The sequence below is a fragment of the Vitis riparia genome, chromosome 8 (assembly GCF_004353265.1).
Source record: "Vitis riparia cultivar Riparia Gloire de Montpellier isolate 1030 chromosome 8, EGFV_Vit.rip_1.0, whole genome shotgun sequence".
NCBI classification, from domain to species: Eukaryota; Viridiplantae; Streptophyta; class Magnoliopsida; order Vitales; family Vitaceae; genus Vitis; species Vitis riparia.
Genome location: NC_048438.1, coordinates 3,577,535 through 3,596,956, shown reverse-complemented (window position 1 = coordinate 3,596,956; position 19,422 = coordinate 3,577,535).

The window sequence follows — 19,422 nt, the reverse complement described above, 5'->3', positions numbered from 1 at the left end:
TTTAGCATTTTTAACACTTCAATGATAAAAATTTTCATGTGTTTATAAATATTTCATAAAATCACTACCAAACAAGTTCTTCGAGTCTATCTTATAATGCTTTTAGAAAAGCACTTTGTGTATAAAAATGTGTTGAATTCATTAATGAGTATAATATTTCTAAAGGAAAATGAAACTCAAAAATAGATTTATTAGTATAAGAAAATAATAGACTGGAATATTATTTTTTTTTTCTCTTATACATACCTGTAGACCCTCGTTTTGGGATATAAGTTTTTAGGATATTTTGAGGGCTTATTTTCGCCACTTGGAGGAGCTGGTCAACACCTTAGATAAGTGGGGGACCCTTCTCCCTACGCAGGGGACCAGCTACATGGACATGGCAGGGAGATGGCCGACCATGCTGGTGGTTGAAGGCGCCATGCTTGCTGACGGGTGAACAGGAGGGCAGGTGGTGGCTTGCTAAGGAAGGTGATTCTAGGGAGTCAGAGAGGGGAGATAGCGTGAGCAAGAAGAGGAGAGAGTATGGAGTTTTAGGGATTTTTCTTAGAGAGATCTCGGGGCTGGAGGGGCAAGCTGAAGAAGGAGAAGCAGAAGAAGTTGCATTGTGGATTACCAGGTAAGGCCACCTCGAGCTTGGCATGTTTTCGTTTTGGATTTTCTGCTCCATTCTTTGTTGATTCCTGAGTATTCGTTTGCTGTTTGTTGTGGACATCAAGGGCCACAGGGTTGCTTTGGTTGAACATGGTTATTTTACACATAATGCTCTGTTTTATTTCTCTTTGATATTTAGTTTCTCTTCTGTAAATAGATGTATTCCTCTTCGGTTTGGTGTTTGATAGTTGTATTGCAGACTTTCAGCTTGTCTCACCTTTGCTTCATGCATGTTTATCACTCATGAAGTGAGATTTTGACTAATGGTTCTTTGTGTCTTTCATTCCCACTCTATTTTTTAGTTTTTCATTTTCATACTCCTCTGCTCATGTGGACTTCCACTTTCATTTGAGTCATGCTTTGAGGGTTTATGAGATGGTTGACCCTTGAATTGAGATCGGGCTCAACACTTACTGGTTGATGGTTGATGAGCCAAGAAGATCGCAACATGTTCCTAAGAAAAACCCAAGGTTCATAACATGATAAACATGCAGAGCAAGTAGGATGATCGTGCAAGGAGCTGTTAGAGATTAATTGCTGGCATAGTTCTGTTAGAAGACTTGGTCTGATGTCTGTTAGCTTTATTATGCTATTTGAATAAGTATTAGCTATTTATTTGCTAATAATGGTTGAGTCCTTATTTTCAGTAGTTATGGTCGTGAGAGTAGGAGAAGGTGGGTTTTTCCTTGTATATTAAACTATTTCAGTATGCAGCAAGAGGGAAAAAAGTTCATTCAAAAATCCAAATATTGTGGCTCGTTCTTGCCCTAAGAAGAATTATGTTTACTGATTATAGTAGCTTTGATTGGGACCTATCAATGGTAGTTGCTGTGAATAAATCCACAAAGGGGGAGGATCAGTAAGGTGTTTCAACGAGCGATCTCTATGGGTTTAACTGTGTGCTGGACTTGGGTTTTCAATGATGGCCAGTGGAGAGCTTTTTAAAAGTCTCATTCTGTTTAGGGTTGTTCTATGGTACCCACTCTTCATTTTGGGGGTACTTACCCACATTTGACCCCAATAAAAATATGACATGTGTAAAGTACATATCATTAAAAAATTTATAAAAACTTATCAAACCGGTAAAGATGACTTGTTGGTGAGAAATAATCACATGCATTTCATATATATCTAAATATTACAACTTTTTTTATAATTTATTATTAAATATCAAATATAATTTGTTATTTAATGCATTACCTAACTCTATCTAAAAAAAGAAAATCTTACCTACTACTCTTATACTCTCATTATTCATATATATAAAAAAAAAAAGGATAGTAATTTAATATGAAAATTAAATAATTTCAACTACCAAATTACAAAATATGTAAGATGTATTTTGATGAATCAAATTTCAAGATCAAGTTCAAAACTTTTTGAGAGAGAAAATTTAAAATTTGTATTATATGAAGAAGATGAAGGATTTCAAGTGATTACAAGTGTCAAAGGTAATTTTTGATATTTTTTTTATCCAAATATAATTGTTGTAGGAAGAAATGTGATGTTAAATAACGATTTTAGAATTTTTTATGAGTTTATTATAAAATTTTGTTATCAAATTGTTATTAATATTTTTATATAATTTTTTTTTTTTTGTTCATAGATTAAATTTGAAGATGAAGCTTTATATGTCTTGAAGGATGTCAAGTGATTACAAGTGTTAAAAGGTAACATTTGATTTATTTTTTTTTCATTTACATATAACTATCGTAGGTAGAAATGTCATGTTAAATGTGACATTTAAATATGTAATGATTTATAATATCTAGATTTTTTAATTTTTTGTTCTAAGTTATTTTTAATCAAATTGAGAGCATTTAGTAATTTGTTATGAAATTGTCATCAATATTTTGTAAGAGATGGTACGAACTTTCTAAGAGAGGGTATGAACTTTCTAAGAGATGGTACGAACTTTCTAAGACCGGGTACGAACTTTCTAAGAGAGGGTACGAACTTTCTAAGGGAGGGTACGAACTTTCTAAGGGAGGGCACAGACTTTCTAAGAGAGGGTACGAACTTTCTAAGAGAGGGTACGAACTTTCTAAGAGAGGATACGAACTTTCTAAGAGAGGGTACGAACTTTCTAAGAGCGGGTACGAACTTTCTAAGAGAGGGTACGAACTTTCTAAGAGATGGTACGAACTTTCTAAGAGAGGGTACGAACTTTTTAAGTTAGAGTACGAACTTTCTAAGAGATGGTACGAACTTTCTAAGAGAGTGTACGAACTTTCTAAGAGAGTGTACGAACTTTCTAAGAGAGGGTACGAACTTTCTAAGACGAGTACGAACTTTCTAAGAGAGGGTACGAACTTTCTAAGATAGGGTATGAACTTTCTAAGAGAGGGTACGAACTTTCTAAGAGAGTGGTACGAACTTTCTAAGAGAGGTACGAACTTTCTAAGAGAGTGTACGAACTTTCTAAGAGCGGGTACGAACTTCTAAGAGAGGTACGAACTTTTTAAGAGGGGTACGAACTTTCTAAGAAAGGGTACGAACTTTCTAAGAGAGGTACGAACTTTCTAAAAGTGAGTACGAACTTTCTAAGAGAGGGTATGAACTTTCTAAAACCAGGTACGAACTTTCTAAGAGATGGTACGAACTTTCTAAGAGAGTGTACGAACTTTCTAAGAGAGGGTACGAACTTTCTAAGACCGGGTACAAACTTTCTAAGAGAGGGTACGAACTTTCTAAGAGTGAGTACGAACTTTCTAAGAGAGGTACGAACTTTCTAAGACGGAGTACGAACTTTCTAAGGATACGAACTTTCTAAGAGAGGGTACGAACTTTCTAAGAGAGGTACGAACTTTCTAAGAGAGGGTACGAACTTTCTAAGAGAGGGTACGAACTTTCTAAAGGATGTACGAACTTTCTAAGAGAGGGTACGAACTTTCTAAGAAGTGGTACGAACTTTTCTAAGAGAGGGTACGAACTTTCTAAGAGAGGTACGAACTTTCTAAGACCGGGTACGAACTTTCTAAGAGAGGTACGAACTTTCTAAAAGTGGTACGAACTTTCTAAGAGAGGGTACGAACTTTCTAAGCGAGGTACGAACTTTCTAAGAGAGGGTACAACTTTCTAAGAGAGGGTACGAACTTTCTAAGACAGGTATGAATTTCTAAGAGAGGGTACGAACTTTCTAAGATGGGTACGAACTTTCTAAGAGATGATACAAACTAGATAATATAATTTTCTAACTACTCTATCTTTTATATTTCAGTTTCTTCATAGATACAATGGACAAAGGCAAAGGAAAGGAATTTATCATTGATTTGAACGATGAACTTTGATTACCAATATGATAGCATTGTTAAAACTGAGTCTGATGAAGAGGCCATTCTAGTTTCGGACAAGATTTTTAATGATTTAACTGTTGAAGATGTATGGAAGATGGAGTTTAGCTCAGTAGAGGAGGCAGAAGAATTTTATAATTTATTTGCTAAAGTTACCGGATTCAGTGTTAGAAAGGATGATGTGAAACGAGATAAAAATCAAAATATAGTATCTCGTAAGTGGGTTTGTTCGAAAGAAGGATATCGACATAGAGTGTGTTTAGAGAATGAAAATCGAAAACGAGAACCTAAGGCAGTAACTCGAGTTGGTTGTGAGGCAACATTTCGGATTGGTTTAATAAACAAATGAACAAGTGGGTTGTGAAAGAGTTTATGGCTGATCATAATCATCCTTTGGTGGAACAAAAAAATGTCCAATTCCTTCGATCCCATAGGGTCATTAAAAATGCAGATAAAGCTCAATTGAATGCAATGCGAGGTGTTGGCATGGGAACTAGCCAAATTATGGATTACATGGTGCAACAATCAGGTGGATATAAAAATGTTGGCTTCACAAAAAAAGATCTATATAACCATGTTGATGCTGATCGTAGAGTTCATCTAAGAGATGGTGATGCAGAGGGTGCTCTGGCTATTTGTGTGGAAAGTCTGAAATGGATCCATCATTTTATTACAAGTACAATGTTGATGAAGACAACCGTCTAGCAAACCTGTTTTGGGCAGATTCTACTAGTAAATTGGATTACAGTTGTTTTGGAGATGTGTTAGCATTTGATACAACTTATCGGACTAATGCTTATAAAAAACCGTTGGTCATACTAGTTGGCATTAACCATCACCATCAAACTATAGTGTTTGGATGTGCATTATTGGTAGATGAGAGTGTTAGCACTTATACTTGGGTCTTGGAGACTTTTTTGGATGCAATGAATAACAAGAAGCCTCTTTCTGTTATTACTGATGGGGATAAAGCAATGCGTAAAGCCATCAAGAGGATATTTCCAGACTCTTGTCATCGATTATGTGCTTGGCATATTCAACGCAATGCATTCACTAATGTCCATGTCAAAGATTTTACTAATCATTTTTCTAAGTGCATGTTCATGGAAGGCACCGTTGAAGAATTTGAATGTGCATGGAATGACATGTTGGAAATGTTTAATCTTCATGGACATAAGTGGGTGACAGATATATATGCTAAGCGTTCTAGATGGGCAGAGGCTTATTTAAGGGGCATTTCTTTGCTGGTATGAAAAGCACACAAAGGTGTGAGAGCATGAATGCATACTTGAATCGTTTCCTTAAAACTCGTTTGAAGCTGTTTGAGTTTGTCAAGCATTTTGATAGAGCACTCTCACGTATTCGTCATAATGAGGCAAAGCAGAGTTTGAGACACACCATTCTTCAGCTGTTCTAACAACCAAACTCTATGCACTTGAGAAATATGCAGGGACTGTTTTCACAAGGCAATCTTTTCTAAAATTTAGGGATGAGATGAAGAATGCAGAATTGTTTTTCCCTGTCAGTACAGAAAATCATGAGGTTATCGTGTCCATACATTGACCAAGTTTAGAAGCCTGACAAGATTTGGAAAGTATGTTATGGTAATAGTGATCGGTCTATGAAATGTACTTGTATGATGTTTGAGTCAGTTGGTTTTCCATGTCCCCACATGATTGTTGTAATGAAGATAGAACACCTTGAAGAAATACCTGAGACTTGTATTATGAAAAGGTGGTCTAAGTTAGCAAAGGAAACGGTCCAAGTTCATCATGACAATGAAAGTCAAGGTGATGCGACTAACATCATACGATATGGTGCACTCAGCTCTATGTGCTCACGGATGTCTTATTTCGCATCTCAATCGGAAAAAGCTTTTAAAGAGGCTAGATGTGAAATACAAAGACTCACTTGTCAAATGGAAGAACTTTGTAAAAATTCAGTGGAAGAAAGTGAACGAGAAGATTTGAAAGCTACAAAACACCATGTTCGAGATCCTATCATTGTGAAGACGAAAGGTAATCCGGGTAACTTAAAAGACAAATTTAAGAAACCAAGGCATTGTGGGAAATGTAAGAAAGTAGGACACACTGTTCGAAAATGCCCAGAGTTCGTCAACACTCACAATGCATTTATCAACATTGAAGATTCAATTGAAGATATGGTATGTTCAAACACACATTCACTAAATTCATTAATTATTCACTTTATAGTTATTTTTATTTGGTTAAATTGGTTGAAATAAAAAATTGAATTCTTTATATTAATACAGGGGGACATGCCTTCATTACTAAATCACAACATGGAAGGTGGATCAAGACACGGGACAAATGAATTTTCTCAAAATGTAAGTTTAACATTTTTTAAGTAATTTTTATTATGATGTGAAAAATATTACTTATTAGAGTAATTGAAAAATTAAATCATATTACAGACAACACTTGGCACATTTCAGAATGGTCCAGAAACAAGCTTAAATGATTCATGGCTCGGGTTACATCCACCAAATTACTTCACAAACCAAGTAAGAGTCATAGAATAAATTATTTACACCACATATCATATATCTATATATTGACAGAAGTTCCTTAACATTTAGTATTTAATCATATGGATTTTCTTTCAAAATATTATGTATAACTGTAAATATTTTCAATGTAGGTCACCATGAACCACTTTACATCCGGAATTTCGGGAGCAAGTTCTACATATCATAACCAATGAGTTGTACTACAATGCAAAAAATTATGTACAAAAAAAAAAATCAACTCTTGATTGTATTCTATACTCTTCTTCTCTTTATTTTTGCATGATTCTGAACTTTATCTAATATTATAGCTTTCTCACTATTTTCATCATCAAGAAGTAATTCGATTGCCAATTTGTGTCTTATAGCTGTAGAGTCCCAATGGGAAGGGGTTGAACTTGAGTCCATGAAATCGGATCTTCGCATATGATTAATGACATGGACTCCACAATCCCACCTAACAAATAAAATGAGTAAACATTTATCTAGTTAGTACATAGAAATATTATCTTGAACACATTATATTTGAAGAAACAATTATGCTTGCTTACCCATTGGCTTGCACATCTACCCATGTAGGTCTTTCAATGGGAACACTTGATAAATTCTTTAGATGCCCATTGAGATTAAAAAAATGTGCACACTCTTCAACCTAATATTCATATCGTTATATCTTTTAGCAAAATAAAACATGCTATTTAACAACTAACATTAAAAAGTAATAAAATTCATTAAAATATAAGACATACCACAGTTCTCACAGATGAAGTTCGCATGTCATCCCTTTCTATTGATGGTAATGAATCCAATATATGAATATTATGTTGATGAAGATTTATAACACACAAATACCAATGATCCGGACATGTATCGTGCATCGGGATGTATATCTAAACAAAACACACATTTTAGCATTGATAATTATTTACAACTATGATATGAATCCAACTTCAAATATGTACCTTAATGCAATCATTCATTTCATCCATGTGTTTGATAATATGTGTGAACATCTTGGTAGCAGTTGCCAATTTTCTACCACCATGTAAGATTATTTGCTATGCAAAAAAAAAAAAACATATATATATCACAATATTTATTAGGTTTATTTTTTTCTTTAATAAGAAATATAATGGATGAACATACCGCAAATGTGGTGGGTAAGTAGCATCTGGTAGGCCGTATTCCTTTGAATTTGTTCTCAAAACTATTAAGTTTGCATGCAAATACATTTATGATCTAAAAATGAAACACAAAAAAGTTAACAATGTTAATTATGTAATAGAATTAATAAGAATTGGGTTTATCCTTGTATTACTCACCACATCGAGTAATTCTTGTCTAGGCCCTAAAGTCAAGAAGTCTGCTCGACTTGCATGCTCATATTGAAAATTAACAAGAAGTTCACTGCAAAATATAAGATATTTAATAAGTATAACTTTTAAAACATGACATACATAAAGTATAGTCAAAATAATTGGTTTACACACCTTTTGTCCAATGAAACATCAAACACATAAGCAACAACTAGAGACTCAAGTGTACTCAAGGAATGTGAATCCTCCACGTTCGGCAAAATGGACATGGGGATTATCTATATTGAAAACATCTCTAACAAACATTAGTTATCGTTCACTATATTATTAAGTATTTAAAAAATACTACATCAATGAAGTAACATATTACCTTTAATACCTTTTGTGATCCAACAACTATGCTTGGGAATCTCTTAGGCTTTGGCATCTTATTGGATTGATGAATGTAGGGTGACACCTTGAATTTACTAGGCTTGCGTTCCATTGTTGATCGTGTTTTCTTCAATTGACGTGGGAGCACCACCAATGAACTTAGTTGTTCTTCTTGTTTTTCAACATATGGAACATCAACATTAACCTATCATGTATTTGAACATTAGTATATATATATATATATATATATATATATATATAGAACTTTGTAAAAAACTAGGTCTTCATAATATGCAAATACCTTTTCATCGTGACATTGATTGTTGGCAATGGGAGAAACATGTAACTCCATGTCACCACATGAGTCATTCTCACTCAATCTCTCTTCTACGACAACATTGCTCATAGGAAAAAACAAACGTTTCAATTCCATATATTTTTCTTCAAATTCTCTAAAAGTTGATTCTTTACAACTTTCATCCATATTAGAAACATTTGTTTGTAGCACAAATTTTTTCAACTTCTCAAAAGCTTCCTCCATACCCATCAAACTTTTTTCTTCAACCTAGTAACAAATAAAAATTTCCAATATCATGAAAAAAAAGTTTGAGATGAATAAACTAATGTATATAAATATAGTATGAAAAAGTACCTTATGCCCTTCTTCTTGTTGTTCATGAACTTTTGCATCTTGTTTATCACCATCTTCTACATTTCTCATATCATTATCTTTATGATCACTTGTTCTCTCATCTTTCTCAACCACCTTCATTTTTTCATCATTTTCATTTTCCGCACCATTATTTTGCTCTATATCCACACTTTGCCCAATTTTTATAATCCATATCGTGACCTATAATTTATCCATAAACTTTATTATAATTGCAACATCACATAAACAAATAAGCTTTTCAGTTAGTAAATGTATCTTACCTTTGGATCATCATAACCTCCAAGTGTTTTGATTTTACGTTTCATCCTAGAAACCTCATCATCTCCCCATTCATTTATACGAGGGCTATATGCATTAAAACGTAAGTTCATACCCTTCTTTGTGGAAATGTGGTCTAGGTAGAAAATCTGCAAGAAATAAATTCCAAAATAATTATAGAGTTGAATATATCACAAATCTATTATTGTTAAAAATATCAAATATATCAACTTTGTTAAAAGTGTATTACCATTAGAAAAAATAAACATCCAGAAATCCCACTGCTTCGTTTCTTGGATTTAAAGTCGTTTATGCCTCGTACAAGGAAGAAGAACTATTTGAGCCCAATTTATCTTCTTTATTGATGCGGTGTCTTGAAGGAGATGGAGGAAGGAAGGCTTGACACTAACTTTCATCGTTGGACATAACAAGGCACCCAAAACAAAATAATACAAAACGAATTTTAAATTCATCCCCACATTTCTTTTCTTGCCGTATTTGGTTTTCTAACATCAACAATGGCAATTTTCCCTTCCCATCACAATACATGTTGTATAAATCATTCCGTTTTACTTGTGCATCTCTCTATATCTACCTCCACTCCCTTAGCCTTCAAGCCAAATTAACTCAACATCCATTGGGATAATTTAATGGAAGTGTTATGCACCTTAATGTGCATGAAAGAGTGTCAAAATTCTCTACCAAACCAATGACATAAACTATGATCAAGTTTAGTACATCGTAATCCTAAAATACCTCCAAACCCTATTTCTTGTATGACGACCTTTTGATTAGGTTGCAAGTGTTGAAGTAGTTTATACACCCGATCAGGCGAACAACGCGTGTGAAGATACGACTGGAAGTCATAAATATACATAAGCATATATATTTTAAATTGAAAGAAAATATTATCATAATTTAAAAACATAAATTTCGAATTTCTTACCTTTGATGCATTTTTTGAGTTTCGACCCTTTTGTTTTATATATTCATGAGGGCATTTTTAAGACTTCTCTAAGAACTCTTTTTTTTCTCCATTTGAAAGGGATTGCCACTTTTTCCCAATCTCTTTTCGCAACTGTAATATTAAATTAGTTAGTTATCATATAGAGTATAAAAGTTGACTAAAAAACATATTATGCAAATATTCATTTCTTTTCTTACATCATGATTTATTATCAATTCCTTGTTATCTTTTTTTCTTGCGAGTACTTGTTCTTGACTGCAAAAAACATCACATAAAAATGATTATATTTTCAACATATGAATAAATATCCAAAATGAATTAACTATATATGTATATATATTCTTACAAATAATAAGCCATGAACCCATAGGAAGTTTTGGGTTTGAAGGGGATCATTCTCCTTAAATGATTGTTTGCTCCTGTTTAAAACACAACATTATGAATGTAATTTACAACTAATTAAAACTATGTAGTATATTCAAATAATTAAGTGACAAATATAAAATCTTACATATTTGGCTTTCTAAGTCAAGATGCAGTAAGACTGCTCAAAATAAGATAAACTCTTCTTATATTAAGCAACTGTGTAGCCTGCAACATAGTGAGCATACCGATAAGAATTAAGTTTTGAATTTGACAACAATGAGTTTGAAAATATTTGTAACAAAATGGAGTTTTTTTCTAAAATATTAATCATTATTTAATCATTAGATCGATGAGTTAAACTAATTAAAATAAATTTAAATTATCAAATAAAAATAATTTATTTACTTTAAATCTTTTTTTTTTAATCTTATCTTTTTTACATAGCATAGCAAAAAGGCATTTTTTAAAATTATATCAATTAATTTATAATTTTTTTAAATATAATAATGTCCAAATGTTTTAAGCTCTTTTATTATTCTTTTCATCTCCTTAGGATCTTGTTTCATTGTATGGTTTAGTCGCATTTTGTAATTTCAAAATTTCATTACAAGTCCTCTAAGCTTCGTAGCTGAAAGTCCACCATACTTTTCTTTTAACGCTTCCCACATTTCATGAGAAGTTTGATATACCTCATACTCAATCATAAGACCATCTTGCATACAACTTAACAACGTTATGCGAGCTAAAGAATTTTTTTGTGAGAGATGCCACATCAACAAGATAAATATACATGTCATGTCTGGCATATCAAATTATTTACATGTTATGTACAAAACATAAAAAAAAATGTAATAAATAGAAGGAAAACTAATATTCTCCCTTGAAACTAAAAGAAACAATGTTAGGATTATACACAGTGTCTTCTATAACTCTAGAAGTTTTTTTCAATAACCATAACCCTCTAAGATTTTTATGCCTACTAGAATTTAAAAATCTTACATTTCGCAAGTTAGGAGAAATAGAAAGCATTGTTGTTCGTCTGATGGCATTCTTCACGAAGTATGTTTCCCAGTGTTCCTTAAAAATAGCTACTAGGTCATCAAAAGACCTATTTGTGAAACCATAAGGCCCTTCTTGAATGGATTCCCATATATTTTCAAGAACTTTTTTCTCAGGTTCTGTTAATGACATTTGTAGAATATGCATTTTACGGTTTGACTCTAAGATATATTCCTCTTCGAAACGTTTGAACATATTAGCCACATGATCCACATGTTCATTTGTAGAATGGCTAGGGTCCCTCTTGTAGTTCAAGATTGTATCCAAACGCGGCCAAGGTCCACTACCCCTTAGTACTTTCCTAGTTCTCCTTAATCGTACCATTTTGCACTTGACCAAAAGAATTTAATTTAATTTTAATGAGTAACATATACTCATACTTTAATTAAATATTTGAACAAATGAAATTTTAATTAGAAACACACAACTATAAAAACAAAATGTCTTTTATTGTCCCTCAAATTTTTATTATTATTTTATGCACAAGTCAACATTCATAATTTCAAATAAACAATATAACACTAATAAATGGTATTTTATATCATATCAAGGTACTTTATTTGAGATTTATGTTCGAATCCATGTTACATTATTATTTCTAACACTAAAAGGTTCAAAAGTCTAAAATTTTATTACATTTTAAATGAAAAATAAAATTAATTTATATAAAATATTTTATTTGAGATTTAGGTTCAAATCCATGTTGCATTATTATTTCTAACACTAAAAGGTTCAAAAGTCTAAAATTTTATTACATTTTAAATGAAAAATAAAATTAATTTATATAAAATATTTTATTTGAGATTTAGGTTCAAATCCATGTTGCATTATTATTTCTAACACTAAAAGGTTCAAAAGTTTAGAATTTTATTACATTTTAAATGAGAAATAAAATTAATTTATATAAAATATTTTATTTGAGATTTAGGTTCAAATCCATGTTGCATTATTATTTCTAACACTCAAAAATCTAGAATTTTATTATATTTTAAATGAAAAATAAAATTAATTTATATAAAATATTTTATTTGATATTTAATTTCTAAAATTTTATTAAAAATATGTGATAACATTTTTTTTATTAACATTAATGTATTTAAATAATTAAAATTATTAATAATTTATCTTATCAAATTAATTTTAATTCATAAAATATCGGTAATAAAATTCGAAAGTTCAATTTATATAAAATATTTTATTTGAGATTTAAGTTCAAATCCATGTTGTATTATTATTTCTAACACTCAAAAATCTAGAATTTTATTATATTTTAAATAAAAAATAAAATTAATTTATATAGAATATTTTATTTGATATTTAATTTCTAAAATTTTATTAAAAATATGTGATAACAAATTTTTCTATTAACATTAATGTATTTAAATAATTAAAATTATTAATAATTTATCTTATCAAATTAATTTTAATTCATAAAATAAAATATCAGTAATAAAATTCGAAAGTTCAATGGTAAAGATTTAATCAAAATGTAAATGGATAATTACTAATGGTAATGATTTAAACAAAATATAAATGGATAATTATAATGATTTGATCAAAATATAAATGGATAATTATTAATTATTTATATACAAAGATAAATTCCTAAAATGCCCTATTTTAACTGTCTCTCGCACTCGGGGCTGGGCGTCAAGAAGGCCTCTTCTCACTCCAGACCGAAAATCCCTAAAAAGCCTCCAGACCAAGAATGCCTAAAAAGGCTCCAGCTCCAGCCACTCTCAATCCTCGCAGGTACTAATCTAATCATGTTATCATTTTTTGTTTTCAATACCCATTTGATTCTCAACAAAATCCATCCCCCATTTTTGGATCTGTTTGAGGGGTCTTTTTGCTTTTGTGCCATTCGATTTAAATTTCATGAACCCTAAATCCACGATTTTTTAGCCAGGTTGAAAAACACAACCTTTGCCTACAAATCATGACCAGATTACCAAATAGTATCTTTTGTTTTTTTAAAAAAAAATTGGACATATTTTGTATTCTTGTGCGCGGCTTGGATCGGTAGGAAATATAGGGAAATTTCCCAAAAAAATCGGTAAAAATACCAAAATTTTACTGATATTTTTGAATCGGTCAAAATATCATGTTTGTGCGTGGCTTGGACTGGTAGGAAATATCGGGAAATTTTCCAAAAACTCGGTAAAAATATAGTCTTTCTCAGAAATATTGCCGGAAATTTTTTACATTTCAATCACTACTATATAACATAAGATGAGTGAAGTACCTATTCTGGGAGAGTAGGTAGAGTTGCCTGCAGAAGAGTTCTTTTCTTGCTGATTTCTCCTCTCTCTGATTTCTCCCTCAAAATCCCCACTCAGCTCACTCTCTCTGTAAATATTCATTTCACCCGAAAATTCCATCTCCACACCCTCAAATTCCTGAAGCTTAACTCTCTAAAATCCGGGAAAGTTGTAATGCCCATTAAACTAATAGCTCACCTCTCCGAAAATAGGCGTTAAGTGTAATACCCATCAAATAAATTTTTGTCTTTAGACAAGATTAAGCAAGATAGAAGTGGGAAAGCAGGTGACCGGCAACTTGCTTTTATTTTTTTTTATATATTTTTAAATTTTTTTAAAATACATAAACCAATTGCACGGTCCAGATTGAACCATTTTCATCCAATGGTCAAGATTGTTTTTTGGGTAGGTACCGAAGTGGTACTGTAGAATTTTCCTAAAGAAATAGGAAATTTTGTAGAGAGTCTTGGAGGGTGTAGGCTCTAATCAAGAAGAAAGGGTTTGATCAATGATGAAACGAGCATAATCAACTGAATTGAGGCCGATCAAATAGGAAATAAGGCGAGTTTGAAATGAGAGGCCATGGATGAGAATTTGGGTGTGGGAAGTAACAGACGTTCGAAAAATAACAGCTTTTAGTATAAACTGGGAGAAACGTTTTGTAGCTTTGAAACGATGTCGTTTCATAGAAGTGGAATGTGATGTTAAGGATATGCCTTTCTTTTAGTATGACCAACTTTTATTAATTTAATAGTAAAAGTTATAAAAAAAAAAATTACATTGTTAGTGTCATAAGAAAATAAGCAAAATGTTATCAAACTTTTTTTTTCCAATCATATCTTACACTGTTAATGTCATAAAACACTCACACAAACATCCAAACATTTTGCACATTTTATGATGACACTAACAATGTAATTTTTAGTGTTAGTGTAATTTTTCATATTTTGCACGTTTTGCACATAGTCACATTTTGCACATTTTGCACATTTGCACATCCACATATATAAACATCCAAATATTCACAATAACATCCACACATAAATATCCTAACAAGACATCCAAAATGTTTAAAAGATAACAACCATAAAGAACATATCCAAAAGAAACAATCTCAACCTCTGGGCACAAATTTAGCTTCGAGGTTCGTGATTTTGACCTCTTTTCCATCAATCATATTCCTGTATACTCGAGCAAAAAGATCAACATGTATCTCTTGGCCAGATGTTTGAAAAAAAAGAAAAAAAAGAAACCACTAGTGATATGAACGCAAATTCATAACAAGAAAAATGATAAAATTATGGTGACAATGGTATACCATCATCGCTAGCCATTCACCGCTGAACGAATATGTCAAAATGATAAGTCTTTCACCATTAACCAGTATCAGTCCCACTTCTCTACAATGTTGTTCGCTCAGTAGATTTCCATGGCCTGGGATAAGATAGATGACACCTCGTCTGCCATATCCATCTTCAACAAAAAAAAAAAAAAATAGAAATCATGGGTAGACGAATGAGAAAAAAAAAAAAAAAAAAAAGCTTTTAGGACAAATGGATATGTGAAATTACTTGGTTTAACACGGTTCTAAGGCATTTAGAGATAAAGAAATAGGAAATTTTGTGGAGAGTCTTGGAGTGTGTAGGCTCTGATCAAGAAGAAACGGTTTGATCAAGGATGAAACGAGCATAATCAATTGAATTGAGGCCGATCAGCTAGGAAATAAGGTGAGTTTGAAACGAGAGGCCATGGATGAGAATTTGGGTGTGGGAGGTAACGGACGTTTGAAAAATAACAACTTTTAGTATGAACCGGGTGGAACGTTTTGTAGCTTTGAAACGGTGTCGTTTCATAGAAGTGGAATGTGATGTTAAGGATACGCCTTTCTTTTAGTATGACCACCTTTTATTAATTTAATAGTAAAAGTTATAAAAAAAAAATTACATTGTTAGTTTCATAAGAAAATATGCAAAATGTTATCAAACTTTTTTTTTTAATCATATCTTACACTGTTAATGTCATAAAACACTCACACAAACATCCAAACATTTTGCACATTTTATGATGACACTAACAATGTAATTTTCAGTGTTAGTGTAATTTTTCATATTTTGCACGTTTTGCACATAGTCACATTTTGCACATTTTGCACATTTGCACATCCCCATATATAAACATCCAAATATTCGCAATAACATCCACACATAAATATCCTAACAAGACATCCAAAATGTCTAAAAGATAACAACCATAAAGAACATATCCAAAAGAAACAATCTCAACCTCTAGGCACAAATTTAGCTTCGAGGTTCGTGATTTTGACCTCTTTTCCATCAATCATATTCCTGTACTCTTGAGCAAAAAGATCAACATGTATCTCTTGGCCAGATGTTTGAAAAAAAAAACCATTAGTGATATGAACGCAAATTCATAACAAGAAAAATGATAAAATTATGGTGACAATGATATACCATCATCGCTAGCCATTCACCTCTGAACGAATAGGTCAAAATGATAAGTCTTTCACAATTAACCAGTATCAGTCCCACTTCTTTACAATGTTGTTCACTCAGTGGATTTCCATGGTCTGGGATAAGATAGATGACAGCTCGTCTGCCATATCCATCTTCAACACAAAAAAAAAAAAAAAAAAAAAAAAATCATGGGCAGACGAATGAGAAAAAAAAAAAAAAAAGCTTTTAGGACAAATGGATATGTGAAATTACTTGGTTTAGCACTGTTCTAAAACATTTGTTCAACAATATGGTTTGATATTTTACTTATGAGGGGAGAAAATGGAAAAGTATGACTTATTAAGTTAAGACATGTAGATGGTAAGTAAATATTTCCTATATTTTTTACATTGTGTTGTTGCCTGTAAACTTGTAAGTCAACCTATTAATTCACATTTTCTATTGTTCACCCAAAACCAAGTATGCCTCCCCTTGAATTTATTTATTCATTTACATGTAAATAAACTTCCATGAATAAGTACCTGTTGTTAGAATTTAGGGATCAATCAATTCCGTTGCACCTAGAAAGAATGTTTCTATTGGGCAAATTGACCACTTGGCACACACCATCTTAGTAACTCATTTACTATTTCTATGTAAGGCAGCTCATTCTCCTTTGCAATGAAACTTTTAAGTTGCCCAATATATTCTTGATCTCCATTCAAGTATCTTTTCATTATACAGGCACCTAGAACATCCTATGAAGGGACGTTCTCAAGCTAATGTTGTTGCACAACAAGCATTGATTGCTCATTAGCAAAGCATTGTGAAAAGCCTGAATTTTTACTTGAAGATAATGAAAGCAAACCATGTAAGTGTCACAGTCTGAAATATGATGTCAAAAACTGATTGTTTTTCTTCTTACAGCAGTACCTCATTTTGTTGGATATTGTGACTGTACAGGTTCCGCCATTCCTAGTCTACAAGGTGTTCACTCAGATATTTTCATTCATCAATGTTCAGTTATTCAATAGGTAAGTGCACTCAAACATGGCTTTTTTCTTATGATCCCAATTGCCTTGATTATGTAATATGCGTAAGTGGCATTTTTAAATTCATTTTTGCAGTCTCCTTTTGAGGTGTGAATGTTGCTCATTTAGTAATGGGGAGTTTGTTAAGACAGGATTGGTTGAGTTAGAAAATTGGTGCCATGAAGCAACCGAAGAGGTGAGATCAATTACTCCTCTGTAACCTTTACACATTGCTGTCTTTAGAATGTGGCCTAATATCTGCCTTATATTCAGTATGCTGGCTCAGCTTGGGATGAACTGAGGCATATCAAACAAGCAGTTGGATTCCTGGTTTGACTCATTAATCTGGCCCCCATTCCTAATACTATCATTGTTTTCACATATTTTCCTTGCTTGCTTGACTATTTCCTTCTCCTATTTGTTTTTCTCTATTTTGCTGAATTAGGTTATACATCAAAAGCCTAAAAAAACTTTGAAAGAAATAACAAATGATCTTTGCCCGATAAGTAACTTTACCCTTCAATCTCTTCCTCTCAATCCAAAACCACACCTCTCTCTCTCTCACTAAATTGTTAAATTTTGGGTTTTTCAGATACTTAGCATGCAACAATTATACAGGATCGGTACCATGTACTGATATGACAAATATGGTACATAGTGTATCATCAGATGTGAGTCTTCAATAGTTTCAACATACACAAATATTTGTTTCTTTCCATTCCATTTGTAGGGTGTTTGATAACTGTAAAGATGATTCAAAGCCATATTTCAACATTGTGTTTCATCACTTCATATGGACACTCCTGATTTTCTTTTCAATTCTTTTTTTTTTTTTTTTTTGGAAAGGCAACTTTTGAATGAAGTAGCTTTGGGCCCTTTGCCGTACCCTACACTATCTCAATGGTTCCTTCTGAACTAAACACTACCAACCTGATTTTTTGGTTTTCAAACAATCCCTAACTACCCGTTTTTAATCCTCGTCATGCTAAGCAAACTCCCCCCCCCCCCCCCCCCCTCTTTTATGGAGTTATATTTATTTCCAATTGTTTCAGATCCATTTGTCAAAATTCTGTCTAAAACCTCTTCTTTAATGGCAGGTTATTTCGAGCATGAGAGTAATGATGACTGAAGATTCGAACAATGCTGTCAGCAGTTCGTTCTTCTTGTATGATGACTCAAGGTAATGATTTCCAATCCACTGCTTGATTTTACCGGCATTCGTGATCTCATTGCTTTACGGCAGTAAACCAACCTTTCGCGTATTTTTTCTCTTTATTATTGCAGTATTCCATTCACTGTGGATGACATTTCCAAGACAATGCAACAAATAGAAGTTTCTGATATTGATCCTCCACCACTGATTCGTGAAAACTCAGGCTTCTCATTCTTATTACCAAGGTCGAATGATTTCCAATGGTTGCCTTTTCCTTCCAATTCTCCTCTCTTCCCACAGCCCTTCTTCACGATCTACCTACTGCAAAACCTGTGCATACGTTCTATTTTCCATCTGCTTGATTCATATTTATATATGTTTCATTTTCCCAGGCTAGTATTTGCTTTCTCTGTCTGGGTTGATTCTTTTTCCCCCATTTCCTATTGCCATTTTGTTCTTTACAGTGTGGGGTATTTGATTAGTAGAAACTGCAGTTCTAGTGCCAAAACACTGAGCAACAAATAGAAACATGCCCCGGCGTCCAAGAAGTTGCTCCAGCAAAGGCTTTTTCATTTGTTTGTGGGGTTTCTCGGTATTGTATTTCTTCTTTTGGGTCGATTTTTTAGTACCTAGACTGTAATTTATGATGGTAGCCACATTTTTTTTGCCATTTTTATTGTATATGGAAGACGGTTTTGTGTTAGTGATGTAAGGTTCTATTATTCATTTCAAAATGGGAGGGTCATGACAAGTGTTTTCTACTGTCGATGACGAAAAAAACATGTACGATATATACAAAGTTGTAAAAATGGTAGAACAGCCTATGGAACCTGAAATTCATGGCAAGGAGCTGAAACTGTTGAATGAAATCTATGTGATATCTTAGTCTTCTATACTTTTTTTTTTTTATAGTTTGAAGCAACAAGTTATTATAAAGACAATTGGGCTTTTGCTTAAACTTTTGCAATACGGCTTTGTGTTGAAAACAACTCTCTCTTTCACTCTCAAAGCCATGTCCCATTAATCTGATTCTCCTTAT